The following is a 22,289-nucleotide window of genomic DNA, read 5'->3' as shown; positions in this document are numbered from 1 at the left end:
TTGGAGGTTATCATAAGTTGTCACTCATCAGGTAACATTGTCCTATGGCCAGTACTTCAAACTCTAATCCTGCCTGTTTGTGGCTTAGTAAAGATTCACCCTGGGAACACCCTTGCTGCTATCTGACATAAAACAGATTTGATCCATTTTCCAGAGCGTATCTGTCTTTTTCAGACAAGCGGTTTTCAAAAGAAATATGTCAGCACTCTGGGGATTATGCTTTTTTTTTTTTTCTTTTTTGCTAATCACCAAAAGACACAACCTGCCCGACATTTCTTTGGTTCGACAATGCGCCGCACCGAGCGTAAGTCCTTTTTCCCATTTAGATGCTTATTTTGATCTCCTTTATATTCTCGTTGTATTGCTACAATCAGATGTATAACCCTTTTTGCTTCATGCTTGGCTGACTTACATGATTATCTTGCGCAAATGAAAAGTGATTTAGTGGGAGGGCGAAAAAAAAAGCAGAAGATAGACTAATTTCACAACCTTGTTCTCCTGACGTTGAGCGAATAGGCTCATCATCATTCATCCAGATTTGCTCTTCTAAGAGTGAACGCATGGAGTTGGCACGGTTTACTCTGATGGGGGACGAACCATCTATCAACACATCCTGGAGGTGAATATTTGGGCAAACATTTTCCTTTTTCGGTCCTGCCTCCTGACACCACTTCTACACAGCATCCATGGAGGGAAATGTGAGGAATAGAATATATAATGTGCTGCAGTCTTTTTTAAAATTGTACCTACTGTTGTACACACGGTTGTAAGTCTTTCTCGTCCTGACTTATGCCTCACAGGCAATCCTGTGCTGTGTGTGTGTGTGTTTTTGCTAACCGGCTGTTGTTGAGCACACTCAAGTGTAAGCACCCAACATGTGGGATGAGTGTGATGGATTCCCGGTATCGCTGGTCGTTATTTGTGGCGTGCCTACAACCGCAATTCCCCAGCCACAGCTTACTGCAGGGTGAGGCTCAGAGAGATATACTCCGAGGCTGGCCGGACTTTGTAATAATTCATTGGCCAAAAAGCCTTCCATGTACTCACCGTGCAATATTTATACCCGGCTGAATGTATTTCCTTGGCTACATCATCGCACAGCCCCTCGGCGCAGATTTTCACTTTCGAGAAGAGGTTTTAGTATTTCAGACCTTAGTTAAAATCTGGGAAACAATCCCATGAATTTGCGCCATGGTCACATCTCTCTGCTCAGGATGATGTATGTGGCTGCAGCTCCAGTGCCTATTTTCAAACTGTATAGATTTTGTAATGTTTTTGAAACCCTGATCTAATCCCCATGTCTACATTTTCAAATATCTAATGTATCGATCTGACAGTAGAAGTAAATTACAGAGATGGCATGTGTATGATTTCAATAATGCTGACAAGGATTTTTTCAGTGAAGGATGGCTTCAGTGAATAATGTAATGTCCATAAAGATGTTTGTCCCATTGTGCGTCTGTGCTGTTATTCCTTCTGACTCTGCATCGCACTACTTCGTCCAACTCAGTCTCAACTCTCAGTGTTCACGTCTCTTGTTTGTCTGGTTTGTTCTCGATTACCCTTTTCCTTGTCCTTGTTTCCGTTTCTGTTTTTAACCCCCCGTCTTCTTCTTCGTTGTTGTTGTTGTCTCATTACAAATGTATTTCGTCCTTCCTCCAAGAAGCTTCGCATAAAATTTAAATCCTTCAGATGCCATTTAAAAAATCCCAAAAGAGTGTTGATGGAGATGAGAAGAAAAGAAAAACTTGTTTTGATCCAGAACATTCTCGCTAATGATGGCGCTCTTCAAGATGCAAGGCATCTGATGAAGCCCCTCTGATAGGAACAGATGATGTAAGGTAATTATAAAGCACTGAAACCTTGATTAATATAACTTTGAGTTTTTAATATGTGCTAATATGAGATGAAAGGTGAAGGATTCAATCTTTCATTCCTTTTTCGCGAAATGTTTTAAAGGTGATAAAAATTGAGTGGGTGTTAATTAAATGTGGTAGTCAATGGGCCTTTTCTGTTGGGCCTCCTCCTGAATAATCCTACGCTTATGAGCGTTAACAGAACTTGGTGCTTTCTTGTTTCTTGTGATGCATTTTCATCATATTTGCTCTAATTTTGCACCATATTTAGTGTCCAATAGTTGTCAATTGGTCCAAGATTTTTTTTAAATACACCAGGAATTCTATGATTTGCACACAACAAGTCTTATTTTGGAAAGGTTAACTTATTGTAGCCACAAAGACAAACGTGGTTTAAAGTGTGGAGTTTCCACCCATATTAAACCTTACAGGAGGAGGTCATCAGGTACGCTGTGAGTTACTTCAATCCAACATGTCCTCATACCTAAATGACTAAATAGGTTGACCGATGAACAGAATCATAGACGGGCAGACAGGACTGGACATCTGAAGTCATTTGGTAAACAAGAAGAAACGGTCACAGTTTGGTTAGACTGCTTGGTCGGGTTTGGCAAACGATCATGATTTGGGTATGTACATGATGTAGTTGATGTACGGTACATAAGTTGGAAGAACTCACAGGTAACTTCTTGGTTTCATAGTTTCAGGCACATACAGCATTGTCCTGAATGAAAACACTGTGGTTATTTGTCCCAAACAGGAACAAAACCCTGCTTCCTGCACTCAAGGCTGACCCCAGCCCAGTTTGCTTCTATTTTAGCATAATAATAATTTATTAAGTGAATAGTTTGTTAGTTTTTGTAGTTGAGAGGGGACAGGATCATTTTTAATATCAATTCTCACTATTTAGTATTAAATTAAATATGCTTGTGCCATCCACAAAACTTAAATCAGTCTGCATTGTGTCATTCTCAAATTCAAAAGCTACATCTCCACTGTCAGGAAAAACAAAGACTATGCTTTGGTTGAAAAAAGGCTCTCCCATAATGTTCTGTGCTTTTCTTCTAGTGAAAAATGGTGTTCCAGTTTATTCTGAAAGCTGCTTTTCTCATATTAAAAGCTTAAAGTGTAGAGAAACATGCTGCCTCTTATTTTGCAATTAAGCTCTTTCTTTGCAGAATTAATGAGATAAAGTCATTACTGAATGAGCTACCACAGATTTATTGTCGTCTAATGTGGGAAAACCTTGTCTGAAGGAAAACAGCCGCCCTGTGGACTGTGAGGTCTGTCAAAGTCGAAAGAAAAACTCACCAAGAAATGAGGCTCCTCTCTCGGGTTCATGCAGGTGCCACCATGCTGCCCGGTGCCGTCATATTACCTCGCCGACACACCACTGAAATTAATGCCCCCCTTTGCCCCCACCTAGGAGATGAGAAAAAAGTCAGCAGGATAAGGTTTTCATCTCAAACAGCTGAGCAGTACATCTGACACAAAATTATAAGAATATAAGCTGAAAAGACTAATACATAACCAAATGAGTTTCTACTGTTCTGTTAATACCGGCCCCCAAAATCAACAAGCATCAACACACTGCTCGCCTGAGAGGCTTAGTCCGTCGTTTGAAAGCAAAAGAAATCAGTGGATGAAATGTATTTTTAATATTGGCATGTTTTTCAAGGACTATTTTCAACAATGCACTTATTTATTTATTTTTCCGCTGTCAAAGGGGATACTTATGGGAGAGAGCACAAACAAATATGTCAGATTTGATGTGTTCATTTCGTCGTTTTTTTTTCCTCCTTTTTTCTTTGTAGTGCACTGTCTGTCAAACAACTGGCTTGACTTCTTTTTTTTAACCCACTCTTTTGATATTTCACACAATTTGACAAAAGCCACTTGAGAGTGAGCATAAGGAGACCAAAGCTGTAGCTCACAAAAAACTGAGCACACTTCAGCCTCACTCTGGTCGCATTTCACTGTCATTTGGCAATTGTGACTTGAGTTGTGTCGGTGATAGGCGGGGTATACCTACTTCAGCTCTGTGAATTAGCTGCATAATACAGTAAATTAAAAAAAACAAAAAACAAAACAGTATTTTGACAGTGAAAAAGAATAGTAAAATCCGGATGATGTGACATCTGTTCAGGGTCTTTACCATGTTTACATCTGGAAAACAAGATGTGTAGGCCAGGACATCTGCAGCACTACAGCGCCTCATTATTATGCTGCTTTGTCAAACATTTTTGGATACTGTACAAGGCCATATTGTGAGTTTGATAGTAGTTTTATTAATCATGGATGGAAATCCCCAAGAACTACTTGAGATCGTGTACACTTGTGTTCAGTAATAATTTGTTCTACATATGAAATCCTAGTGAGAAATAATTATCCAAAGTCAATCTAAAAGGCTCCACTATGCATCTCTGTGGCACACACTTGGTGTTATTAGAAGGTTATCCTTTTCAAACTCATGAGGCTGTATTTGCATAGAATTAACCTCTCAAAAGACTCATTTAAGATGGGCCTCAATGTGACGTGTCTTTGGAATAGCTAATGTGCATTTGCATAACGTTTGCCTCCTGCACAGGTGATAAAGCCGCATTAAGCTTGGATTACAGTTTTTGATTTCATTGCGTGTGTCCGTGTGTGTGCGAGTTTGCACGTGCACAATGAATATATACTTTAGATGTGTGCCTTAATGCATGCAACCTGGAATCTGTTTTAGATGTTTTGGCATGCCTCCCCATCGCCAGCAGGGCCAAAGAGAACAGCGCGCTACGCCTGACTGCCATGTTACTCATGTGACCTCATGAAAGTACAAGTCCCTTCAAGCGGTATAATAAATCATCGCGGCCGGGGCTGGCCCACAACACATGCTTAGATACACGCACACTCACACACTCTTTGCTCGGCATAACACAATATATCAAATTGAAGAAGTATGAAAACACAATCATATCAGCAGCACTGACCCTTCCAGGTAGCAGGATGGACCGGTAGTCAGTTAGGACATGCCACACACACACCAATGGCAAAAGGTATCATAAGCACTTTCAGGAAGTGGACTTTTTTGGAAAGTTTTTTGGCTGCTTCTATTTTAAACCAGGTCACCTGCCACCGCTGTGAATTCTGCTTCATATAACACCATCTGACAGGTGTAGGGCACCTGCACTACAACATGATTTAACAAGTGTTTTTAAAGCCCTCCATCTGAGAAGAAATAGCAGATTCAATTTAAATTTAATGCCTTAATGGTTCTTGAACAGGACATTCAAATGGCCTCCAACCAGCTTTCACAATGGGCGACAATTTTGCCGCTGTCATTTACAATACTTCAGGCACAAAGTTAGTCTCACTCACTTGTCTGTGCTTAACTGTTTTTGTCTTGCCTTCCCACTGAAGCTACATTTGTCGCTGTCATCTTCAATTTGAATCAATTTGCCACCTGAGCCTCCGACAAATCCTCACAAATTTTCACAGTAATTGCCAAGAGGGACAGAGGGCATCATATGTGTGAAACGCTCTCTGAGTGAGAAGCATCATTGCCCCAAAGCGTTTACACACACCCGTTTAAGACACTTGGGAATATACTTGAGGCTGCTGGCAGGAAAAAGAAATAAATCCCGGCGCTGTGTCCCAGTAACTAGACGGTGGGCTAGAACAGCCCTGCCATAATTTGAGCTCAAAATAGCACGCGGGCAAAAACTTCTCCTTGCAGTTGCATTTGATAAGTTCACTGGAAATCCTATGGACATGTAGGGGAATGTTCTGTTCGTGTGTATGCTGCCCTCTGTCCAGGGAATGGTAACTCGCAGCAACACAAGCGCTCCAATTACAGCTGCACCACAAGTCCTTTGTGGGAAACCACAGTACTCATCATTGATCTGAAAAACAGCACTGTGACAGAGGGTAACTCATGCTGCTTCCAAAGGACACGACCTGTACTTATAATTATCTTAACATGGGGCATTATTGTGACGATGATGATAATGATAAGTCATTCCCTGAGGTAACTCATTTAATTTGAATTGGTTTTGAGTAACTGCCGTATTTAGAGTTCAGCATTTGTGTGTAATACTACCTTAAATGTGATATAGAATAAGGCAAATTATGTCATTAAATTCTCGTGACTATATCATCTTTATAGATACTTCTTAGTGTTTAGTGTTAGTGTTTGGATCACTCGCTGTCTCAGGAAGCCTCTTGTGGTGGCCCCAGTGTGTCTGTGTCTATTAACGCTTTCAAAATGTGCTAAAAGCACCCGTCAGTCGTGCGTCAAAGCGCTGCGAGAAGTGTGAATGGATGCGTCATTGTCTACATAGTCTTAATGTGAAAACAGACCAGCAGAGTGGCGGCAGCAGCAGCAGCAGCAGCAGCAGTGGAGATCCCCGTACTCCAGAGGGCACCATTAGCATGCTTTATGTGTGTCAATATGCTATACTGAGCAATACTACGTATACATTTCAAGCAATTAAGAGTCAGTCCAGTGCAGAAGTCAGACTACACTCAATGCTACTGATCTGTAGATGTCCATGAGGAAAACGTGATTACAACAGGACAATCCGTTGTGTTCCTCTGGAACAGTCAAAGGGGCATTTTTCTGCTTTACATTTCTGTCGAACATCAAGCCCGGTTCAAAAATAGGAAATCAAACTTAACTTGTTTGCCGAGCCGGTGTATTATTTCATACCAGATAATAAAAGTCAGGCGGTGAATAAACCAGTTTACCATGACTGAACAATAGATCACATAAGACGTGTATCGTTTCCTTCCATTCATCTATACTAACAGCATTTACTCGTTTGACCTGTGATTTAATTTCTGTGTGTTTGACCCAATTAAATTGTTGACATTTGAACACTGAAAACAGGGTTTTGGTCAGTGATTGTCATAGATGGAGTGTTTTATTAAATAACACAATTTCAAGGAAGGTGGATCTTACCCGTTTGGAATAAATCTATTGCGATTGCTGCCTCGGACCCAGAGTGATGAAAGAAGTGAACTCCTCAGAATCTCCCTGCAGGGAAAAGAGATAGAGAGATCAGGATGTGTCATGCTTTTGTTGTCCATTCACAATGAAACACTTAGATCACTGTAGCGTTAATCAATGCTCAGTTTGCGCACATAATCAAATATTTAGATATGCGGAGCGAGCATACGGCAACGCAGCACTGTGCATTGCTGCTTTATCAGCACAGTCCCATTAGGTTTTGCAAACATGCTCCATGTACTTTGAGGAGGTGATTTTCAGTTGTGCATAATGAGAGCCGCTAAAAATAGACTGCTGCCTGAACGCTGACAGTGTCTCCACCACATACTGAAGACAGGATAGCAGGATGTTTGGTTGTGGCTCCTTGTAAGTAATAATTTCTGACAGTGACTCGCTCTCGTACGCCCTTAGTTGTGTGCAAGAAACCATGAATTTGCGCCTGACGTGCACACACATGCAGGCAGATGTACATACGCGCCCAGCGATAACCATACGGCACACATATATGGAGCCCTAATTGATTTTGTCAACCGCTGGCTCCAGATTGATGACTGGAAAATAATAGGGTGGCAAGGGACCTCAAATGATGTTCGAGGAGCACAGAGGTCTTCCTCGCTCTTGACAACAGACAAGGCAGGCTCTGACAAACACAAACATCAATACTAAGCGGCTCCCATGTTTATCTTATACATTTCCAAGACCGAGCCAGTCTCAACAACCAGCAGCTTGAAATCGTTTGACTCTCCTCAAACGTCGCAGCGGCACAAATGATTGGCAGCCTGTTTGTCTTGCATGACAATGACAGTGATAATTGGCTGTCGGACACCGTGGCAGACACTACCTCTCCTATCTGCTGTCCCCATGCAACATCTTCAAAGCGCCACAAAATGTGAATCTAGCTTGACTTTTTTGCATCTATAATCCTACTTCACATTTTTTTTCCCCCACTTTGCCAAAGCACTTGATATGCAAAAATCATATGTTTACTTTCGAGATCAAAGTTTCTTCTTTCCTTCCCTCCTTCATGCCCCCCTCCTTCACACACCCCCCCCAACCCACCACCACCACCACCCCATCACCCCAACCCCCCTTCTAAAAATGGACTCCTTTCATTATGCAAGCCAACAAAGAGCAGTGCCTGCTCACGCGGCCCATTCCAAGCATACTGATAAATTAGCTTGTATAATTAGCTTAATGATTTGGAGATACATGGCCATGGCCACCCAAGAAGCTATGCTAATGGACCCTGTCGATAGCAATTAAAATGCCCATATTTTAACAATGGTGGCTTTAAAGTCCGGATAGCTGCTGCGGAGGAGGTAGGTGGTGCAGTAATCGATGGAGTGTCATGTTAGCCGGTGTTGTGTTCAGGACCAGCGTTGTCGGATAGTGTTGCAAGTCATGTGTTAACAAGGAATAACATGCATTAGGGAACACACATTAACTAGATGCTTAATGGCATGCATATTAGTGGCATACTGGCCTTTATTTGTCAATGTAAAGGACTTATTAATGCTTTATTTTACATGACCATATTAAAGAACTGCTGGACACTGGAGCTCTCCCTACACGTCCTCATGGCACTGCTCATGATTAATTTGCAAGAAGAACATGTGTGGGTTAATGAAAAGTCTTGCAGTGCTTTATAGTAACTAATAAACAGCCAATATGCAAATACTATGGACACTAACCAGCAACTAGTTCATAGTTAGTAGGTGTTTCCTGCTACATACTTCTAATATTTTCTAGAAGTGCAGACTGCACTGGGAGTTTGAGAGCAAATGAAGTGTTCTCATTTCGTTATTAACTTCAGCACCGGCGGCACAGTTGCTGCACTTGGACCTCAAATTAGACTTGAAATGTGATGTAAGTTGCTGAAAGTGTGAAACCAGCTTTCAGTGTCACACGGAGCAAAGTTTTACTCCATCTATCTCATTATACTGCTCCATATATCTGCTGTCTGCTAGTTATGCTAACTCCTGCTCTGTGCGAGCACATACTGTAAAGTGCAGGAGTTAGGACATGCAGTCGTGGACTTTACAGTTTCCATTAAAATGCGAGTCAAAGCAGACAGTATCTCTGCTCTCTGACAGTAGCATCAGCATTCCTGGCTGCACTTCAGACATAAATCGCCCGTTTATGACCTTCCCCTGAACAGTAACCAACAGAGACACCAGCCCGACTCATAAAACCACCAGAATGTTGAGGTGGAGGTGAAGATATTACTTATCCATGCACGACTTCTAAAACGCCAGCCAAGTGGGAGCAGTTACAAAAAAACCTAATTCTTATTTGTTTATGCTTTTTAGTGCTCTGATTGAATGCCGGGAAGATCACACCCAGTCATAAATGACTTGTAATTTACAGCACACTTTGCTGCTGACAAAGCAAAAGGAATTATGGCGCCTTTGGGCTTGTATAAATAGCACAGGAAATGGACTGTGGTATAGAGGGTTAGTTCAAAGTTTATTGCAAAAACCACTGTTAAAAACTAGCTTCAAGCCTGCGACAGAAAGTGGCAGTTTGATACTTTAGAAATGTCAACTAATATATCGTCCGGATACAAAGAGAGCCCAGCACTGAATACTGAAAACTAATCTGTGGAGTCAGGGCAGCACTTCAGTACTTCACACTGTAATTATTATTACGATTAATATTTTCATTAGGTGGAGTCCCTCTGTTTCAAGTTGCAGTTTCATAAAGACAAGCACTGAGCACTATGTTTAACATCAACTACTCAACTAACTAGATCTCTCATCTTGCACTACATACATCAGCGGCACCAACATGGCCGTCACCTTGGTGTGCAAAACGAGGTAAAAAGAGGTGGGAATCACTACATGTCTGGCCGTGTGTAGGGCTGGATCTATGTGAAGGGAGCTGGTCGGTTATATTAGAGCTAGCATGTGGGATTCTGGTGATTGGTTAAATGAGATTGACACTAATGCAACTTCTGGGTTTGTTAGTGTTTCCAATTATTTTCACAGTCTCATACTTCATCAGCAGCTAACTTTTTCTGTCTGGAGTTTGGAGCTCTCATCAACAAGGTTAATAAGATCTGTAACAATAGGCTGGAGGATGCTAAATCACAACTCTCTTGAGCTGAGGGAAACTACAAAGTCGGGGCTTAATTGGCTGTGGGTTCGCTACAAGGGACACCTCCCATAGTAACCATCAGATCATTTTGTTAACAGAAAAACATTGATCAGTGCAGCTGGAGCTCCGACTGTTCCATTGACTTTAATTGCTTCTTGACTTGAATATTCGTGAGCTCTTCTTTAGTGGAGCAGTTTGAAACATTTAAAAGGAGAAATAGACTTCATTTCACTTCCGAACCAACACAGCATGGCACTGAAAACACTGAGGCTCCCATCTGTTAAATAATTTTTCAGAACACGAACGGAAAGGAGAAACAAAACTCTCAAGACAGCCGCTCCTGCATGACGCAGTAGCTAAGTATGGATCATCTTCTGTTGTGGCTTTACCCTCCTACTTGTTTGTAACTGAAGTACAATCATTTATCAGAATTAAACCACACTACTGTACCATTCCAGAACTGATAACTCGACAGCACTTCTACTTCCACATTGTGTCAGCAGTTCCACTAGATTCCATATGCCATCTCTCTGAGCGCCTCTTTAATGAAACAACGTAAGGCAAATGTGTCATTAGGATTCGCCGCACTCCCAAACACACTAATTGCTGTGCCGATTCGATAACAGTCTGTTTGTGTCTGTGTCTGCATGTTGCCAGCAGGTGCGGTGCTATTCACTTGTGTGAGCGGAACATCACAGTCCCGAGTTTGACACCATTGTGTCAAAAACTCTGTGCTCAGCTCGTCAGCTCTGGTGCGCTGTGCCCAAACAAGCCAGCTAAAAATGAGCATTTGGGAAGTGATCTGCCTTTCGCTTCCCCCTCGCTCTCTGTACCAACAGCTGCCTCAGTGGCACAAGGTAGCGTCACTGTCAGACGTAGATGGAATTAGTTATATAGTGCATCATATGTCTGCTCAGAATTGGCGTCATGCAACCCAGAAAAAGATACGCTTTGGTCGAGAGGAAGTTTGATATTTTAGACACATTTGCATAAGTTTAGTCAGGCTGATGTTGACGGGATATCACAAATGCCATGTGAGCTGTCTCTGCGAGAAATGATGCCATCCAAACTCAGAGAAGCAAAAACCACTTCATGAAGCAGCAACTTTTACTTTTTATGAGTTATGTGCATAGTTGGTGTGAAAGATGGGCATGTGTTGGAGCTTTATTTATAAAACTAGCAGTTGGCGGCCCTGCTCTCCTTAATGTAATTGCTAATCCTTTTATAAATAGCCACATTTTTTATCCTCGGTGAAGTTTTGTCCTCTCCGCACAAGTGCGATTGAAAGTTCTGAATCAAACTGAACTTTCCTGTCCATCTCTCTCTTAAATTGAAGAATGTGAAAGGCGGCTGCCGTTGGTGGTGAAAAATAGGTGAGCGCAGACTTCATCTTTCTACGCCACCTCTCCGCCGTCTGCACTCAAAGCCCCCTTATCAGCAGAGTTTTCTATCATGCTGAAAACTTTCCATCATGCTGAAACTGCTCCTCCCTAAAGGCTATCATAATCTGCTCAGCATGCATAATGTTAATCGTTTAAATATCTCATCAACACAACAGGATAAGCATGCTGTCAGTGTGGAGAGGGAGTGCGCGCTAGACAGAAAGCGAGAGGGCGCACAGTTTAGGAGGTGGAAGGGGTCGGGCGGTGAAGGATAAAGAGGCAGACAGGGTCGAGGGACAGATATCAGATGAGATAATGAAACAGAGAACGAAACAGGAAGATGCAGCGAGGAAGGACAGGGAGAGGGAAAACACATTAAGGCTAAAGAGGGGGAATTAGATGAAGAGAAAGGAAAGGGGGGGAGCTCCATCTGCCTTTGGCACAGTCAGGAAACTCTACGCCACTGTATTCTATCCCCTCCTTCCAGTCAGCTTTGAGAAGATGATAGCATTCATCATCTTCTTAAAAAAACGCTTTTCCTGTCACCATATCACCTCGTGTCATTAAGATGACTGGTTGAGTTACCTTAAAAGGTTTCTCTCATGCCTGGCAAAGGCTGAATGTTGTTCGATCGCCTTCCACATTCTCGCCTCCCCTCCGCTTGGTGAGACTGCTGACAAACATGAGAATGCTTAAGTGTCTGTTATTTTGATTTTCAGCAATCAGATCAGGGGAAAGAGATCTACTGAAAGTTGAATCGAGTTGTGACTCATCGAAAAGGCCTGGGCAGATTCACATGGATTGAGAATCTTTGTAATTGGAAACACATGTTCATCAATCAAAACCAGGTAATTCCATCGCATTCATCGCCTCCATGACAGATACTCTATTTCTATTGTCCTGATGCATTTCTTCTTCAATGCTCATACCCTCAGGTTTCCCTAAGGACTTCCCATCTCAAATCTCATGAGTACCGAGTGAAGGAATGAAGTAAATAGATTTTGTTCTCCAGATCGCTCACATTTCCTCCTCTATAAATCCGCTTGCCGCCGCATAAATCTTTGGGAGGTTTGGGCCGCCCTGTGCCTCTGCTTATTAGCCAGCCAGGGATCAATTTATCACCTTTGAGGACAAAGAATGGAAGCGCCAGGGGATTCTCTCTGTCCCTTTGATTTATGGAGTCGGAGGAGAGGCAGGGCATTTTTGGGTCATGCAAATTCCTCCCGGCACAAGTGCCTGCCCCACCTACCTCCTCTTTGTGTTCAATTAATTTCTTTTGGCTGTGAGAGGGAGAGTGGAATCTGTAAGTAAATCAGGTGTATGAATGAAAAGGGTTAGGCTTAGTCAAGTAAGAGGCAGTGATGGTATCGACCGTGCATCAAAGGGAATTACCTACGTCCAGTGATGGCTGAAGTCAAGGTTGTTGGATTTGACTGAATAGTCCTTAAACAGACTCTGAAATCCACTGCACAGATCTAAGATTTTCCTCCACTGCCTTCATGCAATTCCAGCCCTTGGCCACTAGTCTGTGCTATTGGTCTGGTGAACTCTCTCTCTGCTTTTCTGACCCATTTCTTTCTTTCTTTCTTTTTTTTTTTTTTTTTAACCACGTAAGGAGCTGCAGGATTGTGGCCGCCCCACCTCACCTGCGCTAAGTGGCCACCTCGTCTTGGCAAATGAACTACAGTGCCAGGCTCCTGCTCTTACAACTCCCTCATTTGTAACTGTCCTCATGTAAATGATGGGCTGGTAATGGAGGCTTGTGGGAAATGTATTTCTTGTGAAGTCGAAGCGGCTCCGGTGAGGTTGATGGAGTGCTGCTGGTTTTTAATGCTGTGGTTATGAGGCAGGTTTGAAACGTTGCATCACATATTGTTTGGAGTGTGAATCCAGTCCGATACAAACTCGTCCATAATGAAGAGAGTGGAACAGGAATGGGAGGCTCTATCTCTATGTCACAAAATGCACTTTAATGTCAGAACACTCTTCTTTCTCTAAGTTGTGTGTGTGCGCAGGCCATGAGTGTGTTTGTATTTTATTCCACATTCTGTCAGCTGTCCAAAGTATTGACGCGCATTTAAATGTCGCTCGTGTTTGGCAGCCATTCAGGCATGAATTTCACGACACCTTCTGATTCACATGCATTTCAAAATCAGCCCCAAAACTGCATCCCGTTTTTCCTTTTAACTACAAGCTGTGTGCAGGCTCCACTTCACAACTCACTCGCCACTGTCTTGGCTCTCGTCCACACTCATCCCTCCTCATAACAAATGAGCCTGTGCCGGCCAGCAGATTTCTCCAACGCCTACCGGTACCGCCACATCTTTGTCATCTTCTCTCTCCCGCGCTCTCCCTCTCCCTCTCATTTCCTCTCCCTTTTCCTTTTTCTACCTTGTTTAGGCACACTCTAGCCTCTTTTGTGGCAGAGAGCATAAGACTCGCCGTTTGCTGAGTGGGCAGCGGGGAGCGGAGGAGGAGAGAAGAGAAATAGAAAGAAAGGCGCAGAAGGAGGAGGGAGGAAGAGAGTTATCTAACAGGATTAAAGGAGAACAACGGAATGGAGAGCACTTAAAATACTCATGACATGAGCCCTCTTGCAAAAAGGAGGGGATGAGTAACAATGGCTGAATCACTCTTGAGGCTCCCCGTCTCTACACAATATGCTCTCTCTCTCTCTCTCTCTCTCTCTCTCCATTTCCACCTATGTCTATCACTCTTATTCTATCTTCCTCTCCAGGCCACATAGTTACTTTACTGGCCAGGGGATTTGATGGATCTCAGAGGAGTCGTGTTAATAATATGAGATAGAGTGGCTTTAATTAACCAATGGAGGAAAAGGTATTCAATTCACACGGAATGACAAGCGCTTCCAACAGCATATCGCGTACGCCTCGGGTAGATATTGTTAGATGGAGGGGGAGGGAAACCAGGAGGGAGGATGGGTAGAGATGATCAAGAGGTGCAAAGAGAGATAAAAGGTAAGGAGGGGAATGGGGATCTGGCAAATTTTGAACGAAGAATCAATGATAGGCAGAGCAAACCAGTGTGAAGCCAAGGGGTGGGTGGATACATGATGAAGTAGGTCCTGTCAAGAATTGGGCTAGAACAACTGCTTGGCCCACTTTCTGTCCCAAACCAGGGAGAGAGAGAGAGAGAGAGAGAGAGAGAGAGAGAGAGAGAGAGGCAAGAGAAGGCTTTCACAGCAAGGCCAAACAAATTTCTTAGTTACCTTTACCGGTCTGCTACACAAGAGTGTGTGTATGTGTATAGAGATGTCGACAGCAAATAGGAACAAATACCCCTCGCCCCCACCGAACGGGACTCAGAAAGGTGGAACAACATGACAAATTTCCTTGGGGCGGATCGAAGTTTCGGGGGAGAATAGCACTTCAAACGATTGGCGTGCCTCGCCAGCTTCCCTTGCCCGTCTGACTCACGGAGATAGCAGCCGTCTGGCAGCTTGGCCGAGAGCGCGCGCGCACAGACACACACACACACACACACACACACACACACACACCGATGTGCTCCTTTGCACACAGGTGTGGGAGCACACCGGATTTTGCATAAGTACACACAAGCTCTCCTCTACTGTACTCTCCAAACATCCAATCCCTCACCCAAAACACAGGCAGTGCCTTCACCTTTTGTAAATGGAGACGTGGCAAAACCTCTGTGCAGAACTTGACGACTGCCTAACATTTTTTAGTAGATTTTAATGCAGTCAACTAATGTGTTTACAGCTGCTATAAAAAGATTCTGCTTGGCGCATAATATCTGTGGATGAGGTCTCTGGAGTTGCCGCTGTCTCTTTTTATATCACATAACAAACATGCAAAGGCAGTCGGAGAGAAAGTCTCCAGCCTTTGTAAATAGGGCACCGCTTGAATATTTTACGTGTGCTTATTGAGCAGTCATTCCTTTTGAATCATCATATTATTCCAAAATGAAAAGAGGAAAGAAACTAAGTGTGTGAAAACATCTAAATAAATTAGACGGTGAGGCTGAGTACCTACATATACTGTGTATATTGCCCTTCTTCTTAGCCCTGCAGTTACGTAAGGGACACATTTTAATGATAGTAAGATCATGGTAGAATGCGCAAAATAATGATGACTTTGCTGCCTGGTAAATTGGCCGAGAGCTCTGGGTGCTGATTCTCCAAAGAGAGCACTTAAGACGCTTCTGGGATTTGAAAGTTGAAAGATAAAGGCACTGTTACGCTGGGGATCTGTGAGTGCCTCAATTTTTCAGCTCTGTGACACGACAAGAATCATTAGGCTCGAAAAAGACCCGATGGAAGAACTCAAAGGTGTAACCGGTTGTTTACAATGGCAGGGGAAGGGTGGGAGAGGAGGGGAGAAAACCCTCCACAGACGAAACATCAGAGTGACCAGACGGCACACTGACATATTCAGAATCCTCGCTCTGACTCAGTCCTGATGTGTGACTGCGAGGGACAGAAGAGCAGAGGAAGAGCTAAATGTAAAGGAGACAGAGAGGATGGTAGGAGGAAGAGAAGAGCCGGTCGAGGGAAGGATCGAAGAAGAGGGAGCGGAAAATGTCCCAAGAAGTCTTCAAAGTTTACTCAAGTGCCCTTTAGCAAGGCAATTCCGCCACCCCAATGAAGCTGCCCAGTGTCAAACAGCACAGCGCTGGGCAGCTCCCAGGCATGAAGGTGTGAATGAGCATAACCCTTTCTTTCTCTACAACTGCTCCCCAAGGCTGCTCCTGTAAATAAGAATGTGTTCTTAGTCAACACGCCCTGTCCGATAAAGGACTGTGCTGTAAAAAGAGCAATACTGAGTGAAAAAGGAGGCAGGGAAGCAATGGAGAGATGAAAGAGCAGTGAAATAAACGACAAAAAAATTAGGAAACGGAGAAAGTGACAAATTACAAGAGATTGCTCTGGCTTGAGATACAGCGAGCGGGGAGCATTCAGAGCAGAGAGGACGCTAAGGTCAAAGACATCACGCCTGCCGTGATTGCAGCTGATCTGAGACCTGTGACGGAGCGAGGCACATCATCGTACACTTGCCGACGACTTCCAGAATACTAAAGAGAAAGTCACGTCACTGGAAGGAGGGAGAGAGTGAGGGAGGGAATGAGGGGGGAGGGAGAGACAAAGCGTTGAGAGGCAGCGCCGGGATGGATGACGGAATATTAAAGCGTGGAGTGTAAACTGAGAGTGGTACAGCGAGGGAGGAAAAAAACAACCAGAGAAGGGGAGGGCAGTCGAGAAGACGAGGGGAAACAGTGTGAATGAATATCAGGGTGAGGGCTATTCACCTGGCGTTGATATGGATGAAGGCGGGCAGGAAGGAGGGAGAGGGAAGGTGGGGAGGGAGGAGACAGTCTTAAAGTGAGGAGAGTGTGCAAAAGAGAGATAGGGCTTCCCACTCTCCTCTGGGAGGCTGTGAAAAAAAAGAGAAAGACAGGTGAGATAGAGAAAGAGTGAATGGGAGGGAATGGTAAGGAGAAATGTAGGATAAAAGAAGAGGAGAGAGCGAAAGAAAAAAAAATTTGGAAGGAGAACAGAGATAAAAATAAAGAGGGAGACAGACGGATTCCGAACAAGTCCGAAACTTTCACGCCAGAATACACTTATCTCCCAAAGTGCAGACAGTACATTATCGTCACTGGCACTAAAAACGGCCCAAATCATCAATAAATGAAATCCGGGGGCAGGTAAACATGACGCACTGTTTCAAGCACAGAGGTGCTGGTGCCGACAAAGGAAATGTGATGGCAATGGGATTCTGCCGTGCAGGCGACTTCTCATTATCTGCTGCGCGTCAGTTATTAACGCCATGTCCATTTCGCACATCTAATTAATGCAGATAGCCAAATGCCAAACCTGATGAAATACCGTGATGAGGGATTAGCTGGAATAACAAACGCTCTGACCGGCATAACTTTGTCTCCCTGATTAGGTGGCAGCGAGAGGAGGGGAGAAGCATTTCTGGATCACTTAAGTCTCTCTTCCTGCCCCCCCACGCTTCCTCCTCCTACCTCCACTTCACTGTCCTTAATGAAGACTTTTTTCCCTCTGCCACATGCCCCCATTCTCCCGGCTTCACTCCCCTCAGTAGCTGAGTGCTGTCCTAATTCCATTCTGATAGATGGAGAGGGGAAGAGGCTCATTAAAAATGGCTCGGCTGATTGTGCTGCCGCTGTTTCTTTTCCAGTCAAGAGACGCGTGTGTGCGTGCGCGCGTGTATCAAAGTATTCCCGGTGCTTTTCGGTACAACAATGTAATGTTTTGCATCGAAGCTTTGCACCACATGAAGGTTGAAATGTATTTAGTGAAAAGGGAAAAAAGCCTGAAAAAACAAGAATGCAGCTGCTTAGCACTAGAAAAAACGGTTTGGTAATGGTATAGATGCCAAGTCTTCAGCAGCGTTAGGATATCGGTGGTGTTTCACGTCTAAAGCAGTAGGACAGAGACAAACTACAACGGGTAGCTTGATAGTACATACATTGCTTAACATTTCTTTCCCCGAGGTTTCTTAGAGCAAACCAAACACAACCAACCGAAAAGCCCTTTTCATTGTGGGGAACATGTGTTTCCCACATGATTGGGAAAAGAAAGCGCCTGCCGTTGAACAAAGAGCAGCATGTTCTGAGATTGCTTGAGCGTTAACACAGGAGTCATCAGGGACTTTAAGTCAAGTCTCTTGGCCCCATGAATCATTGTCTTAATGGAACAGAAAGAATATACACTTGGAGAGGCGCTTTCTCTGCGAGAGAAGATCCATACTTCCCCTCGCGTCTTTGCATAAAATATGAAGCCAGCTGCACCACTAATGCTCATGTTGTATCTCATTTACCCGAAAGGTAGAAACTTGTGGTTTTACAGGTAATTATGTGCCATGACTTCCTGAAAAATGGCTGAAGGTCAACCTGCAGTCTACAGGTACACACAGCCCTGTAAACAACACACACTCCCTGTGAGTGGATTAAACCAATCTATTCCACCAAGTGAGCTGTGTGATAGATCATAAATCTGTCCTTATGCCAAGCTAAGCTAAATGACTCCAGGCTCCAGTTCTATAGTTAATGCCCAGAAATGTATCAATTGACAGCACTGATAAAATATAACCATGCGAAAGCAGAAAAAGTTTGCCATAATGTCGACTATTCCTCTAAAATGTAAAGCCATTTTTCTGTTTTCGCTGTGTTTTACACACTAAAATTTCCCCTTGGATAATTGCAGTGCTGTAGTGTTGAGCAAATATGGATTCAATGGACCAAAATGGACTTAAAATACTGCAACACCTGGGAAACATCAATACAGTCAGTCAGCCTGGATAAAACCATGAACTCCAAAGCACAGAGTCTGAGCACCTTCAGTTCTGATCGCAGATGTGCTGCAGATTTGAGCAGATACAAAAGTACTTCCTCAAGGAGAAACGTCTGCAAAGTACCGTAGCACTAAGAAAGAACAGATACAGACAAGCAGACAGGAGATGGGAATTATAGGATAAATAGGAATTATAGGAAAATATAGATGTATGTATGCGTGTGAGGTGAGCAACATACCTGAAACCCCGTGGGGGAAGAGAGTTATGTCTGATCTCTGTCCAGTGGAGGCTAAAATGTGTTTCAAAGGGCCACACTTGAACTAAGGAAGGATTGTGTTTCTCAAAAAAACACCTGTGTTTTGCAAGCCTGTGACAGACACAGTTTCTGCTGCGATTGCTGACATTTTGTAATTGCCAATTTATAGTGTCACTGTCTATGAGCAAAATGACAGGTCGAGCTGTAACCAGTCCTGGCACAGTGACTGCTAAAGAGAAAATGAAGAGCAGAGGGCTAATTCCCTCTATAAAGCGTACAACACCATGGTTTGGGTAAATCCCTCTGTTATCTGTCATCAGAATCACCACTAAGTTCACGCCTTTGTCTGCAGAGAAACAGTACTGTAAAGTGATTAAATGAGTATGGAGAGGCCACAAATATTGCAAATATGCAATCCCCAATGGAAAACTGGGTCCACCAACGTGTGGACGCTGTGGACACATCTCAACAAATGCCATGATACAAGGTGCGCAAGCTGCCATTTACAAACTGGCATCGTTTTCCATTGATCCAGAGAGCTTAACCAAAGAAAGCCTTTGCACCAGACTCCCTGCTACCATTATGCTCCACTATTAAAAGATGATTATGTGCCATACCACGTTATGTATGGTACAAAAATACATTTAAATCACATTTAAATCACCCCGCTGTGAGACCTACAGAAGTCCCATAAAACAGTGTCAAAAATGTTACGTAACACCACTTACATTATGTTACTTAAGTCAGTTTTGTAACGTAGATACGTTTGTCGCTGAAGTTACAGAAGTGACATATTCACTTTAACCCGAAGCCCCAAAATTCCTGTCACAGAACACAGCAAATGTCCATATTCGAGAAACTGGGACCACTTTTCAAAATGTTCTGCTTTAACAGATGACATGAATTAACCTTTGGGTTTTCAGATGGTGTCATTTCTCTCAGTCTTACATACTCTATATCCCCCTCTACACCTTATTCACAGTTATAATCTGTATAAATAGCCTTCCTCCCACATGAGATCCAACACGCATTATACTCTTACACTTAAGGGCTCTGCAGCCCAGATGTAATCTCACACATATCACTGCTGGGGACAAGGATCCCTTTGTGCAATCAACAGGCCATGAGCTGCATGCATCACATAAAGGCGTCCAACCTACACAGATGCATGCAATTTTGATGCATGAATGAACAGACACAGATGTCTCTCCATATAATCATATGATCTACTATCTGTTTTTGCTGCTGGTGTGTGCTGTCACCACACACGCACACATGGTTAACTGAAAAGGCTATTTCAAATATTTATATGCCAATTTCAGATGTCTCCGTCATTTTGTTACTAAAATTACCATCCTTTTGTTCATAAAAGTGCGTCGCTCCACCATTTAAATCTTCCCATCACTAAATTAAAGGAGAAATTTGTGAGGAATCGTCAGCTTGTCTTACTCAGAGTTTGGTTCACTCTCACGCTCTGAAGATGACTGTATCCTTCTCTGCTTTTCCCTTTTTTTTTTTTTTTTTTGTTCGATCCTCGCTGTGCACACAATGCTGCCAATTAGTTAATGGCGGACAGTGAGGTGAGAATCCAACCTATTTGATTCAAATGTAATTCCTCACATTTGCAATTCATGGCTGAAAGAGAAAAGTGGTGAAGTACTTAACAAGCCCAGAGCATACATGATGATAGCTCGGCATGTGGCAGACAGTGACAGCAGTGTAGCAGAGAACACACACGAATACATGCATGCGGGCACATTAAACAAAAAATAATGAATTTACCTGCATTTGACAACTAAAGCACCACAGTGCAGCCGAGAATGTATGGAGAGCAGGAAAAAGGCAGCCTATGGCAGGACGTATGTATATTCATGCTTGCTTTGATGCTTTTGTGGAGTTCAGGGGCCAAAAGCAAAGGCAAAACATTTCTTCTTCTTTGCATCCTTGTAAACACACTGTTATCCCCACATGCAGTATTTATGTGCTCACAACCACACAAGCAAACAGCCTTCAATAGCGCCGTTTTTTCTAGCCCAGTTGTTGCTGTAATCACTGTAGTGTCTGTGTGCGCGCCTGGTTTCAGCATGAAAACTGAAGGCTTCCGTGGACATTGTGCGTTGTGTGTGGCGTGGTTTGAAGGGGTTACAGGGTGAGTGGGGTTGTTTTCGGTGATGAAGTACTCAGGATGCAAAGAGCATTACACACACATCAAACCGTCCCTGGCAGATTTTTTAACTTCATAGCCACTGTCATGCCCAGTGCACAGATTTATCGATGACCCTTAATAAAACTGTAACGTTTGATTTGCTGAGTGGGACTGATCAGGGCAATAAATAAAGCAACTGGTAGACTACAGCTGCGGAGTACACTGTAATTGTAATAGTAATGGTGAGAGTCTGTGTGGGGATGGGGGCAAATGGAGCCTGCAGAGTGAGCTGCATGCTTATTGCCTGGACGGGAGCCCTAGTTAACGGTGGTAATGTATTCTCGGGCATCAAAGGCTCAAAGTTGAGAGTTTTAAAGGAGCTCGTCACTATTGATTTTGCAAGAAGAGCAGCTTCGCAGGTTCATTATATGGGAGCTCTCAGCTCTTACTGTAGACAGCAGGGCCATTGCACAAACAACAGGGAGCTCGGGGTGAGCGTTCCTTTGTTGTTTAGAACAAAAATTTGTTTCAATCATTTGCTGTTTTGCATTCAATGGCTATAACCGTGGCTAATGAATACTATCCGAATGACTCCCTGGGGCCTTTTCACAATTAATACACGTTTTAATTGAGTGCAGAAAAATGGGACCATTTGGTACTTAGCAGTAAGAAAAAAAAAAAAAAGAGTGGGGTGGGGTTTTGGATTTAAGATGTAATTGTTGAGGTTTTCTCAGTCTTCCTGCTTGTAGCCTTTGAGTCGTCAAAATTGTCAAAACAGCTTAAAATCATGCATTTCCATGTGATTTGTTTGGGTGCAGTTTGGGCTGTGTATGTAAAGTGTCAAATTCAGTTGTGTGATATATGCTATTTATGCTATAGTTGAGTCATTTAGTTTGCAAACTGCATTGAAATCATGCATATTCATGAAGTTGTTTTAGGTTGTTTTTGTCCAGTCTGTGCAGTGGGAGTATATATATATAAACATAATGTATACAGACATATAGCACGTAAAAATGAATGAATGATGTGTCTTAGTTGTGTCTTAGGTATCTAAACATACAGTTAATTCATCCAAATATGAGAGGTATCTAAGTTGCACAGCAGAGCTCAGATTGTGCTTGAACAGATGGCTGATTGTTTATGGTGGACTTGGAGAGTATTAGACAGGCAAAAGTGTAAACATCAGTGTGGGCAATCAATATCTCATTAGGGTGTCCGCTTTAGTTCATGTTTTGTCGCTTTGCATTCACCACACACAC

At 43.2% G+C, this 22,289-nt stretch overlaps 1 protein-coding gene across 37 annotated transcripts in view; it reads right to left on the bottom strand.

The window, feature by feature from the left end:
- Positions 1-22,289, bottom strand: part of LOC119027522 (receptor-type tyrosine-protein phosphatase delta-like) — a 402,917-nt gene that overhangs the window by 215,278 nt on the left and 165,350 nt on the right. For all 37 annotated transcript variants that reach the window (XM_037112789.1, XM_037112790.1, XM_037112788.1 and 34 more), the window contains 2 exons: positions 6,799-6,873; positions 3,168-3,278 (listed from right to left, as the gene is read on the bottom strand). The gene's annotated coding sequence lies outside the window, so the exon portion shown is untranslated. The remainder of the gene's footprint in view (positions 1-3,167; positions 3,279-6,798; positions 6,874-22,289) is intronic.

The sequence above is a fragment of the Acanthopagrus latus genome, chromosome 10, assembly GCF_904848185.1.
Source record: "Acanthopagrus latus isolate v.2019 chromosome 10, fAcaLat1.1, whole genome shotgun sequence".
NCBI lineage: Eukaryota > Metazoa > Chordata > Actinopteri > Spariformes > Sparidae > Acanthopagrus > Acanthopagrus latus.
This window is presented reverse-complemented; position numbering and strand designations above follow the sequence as displayed.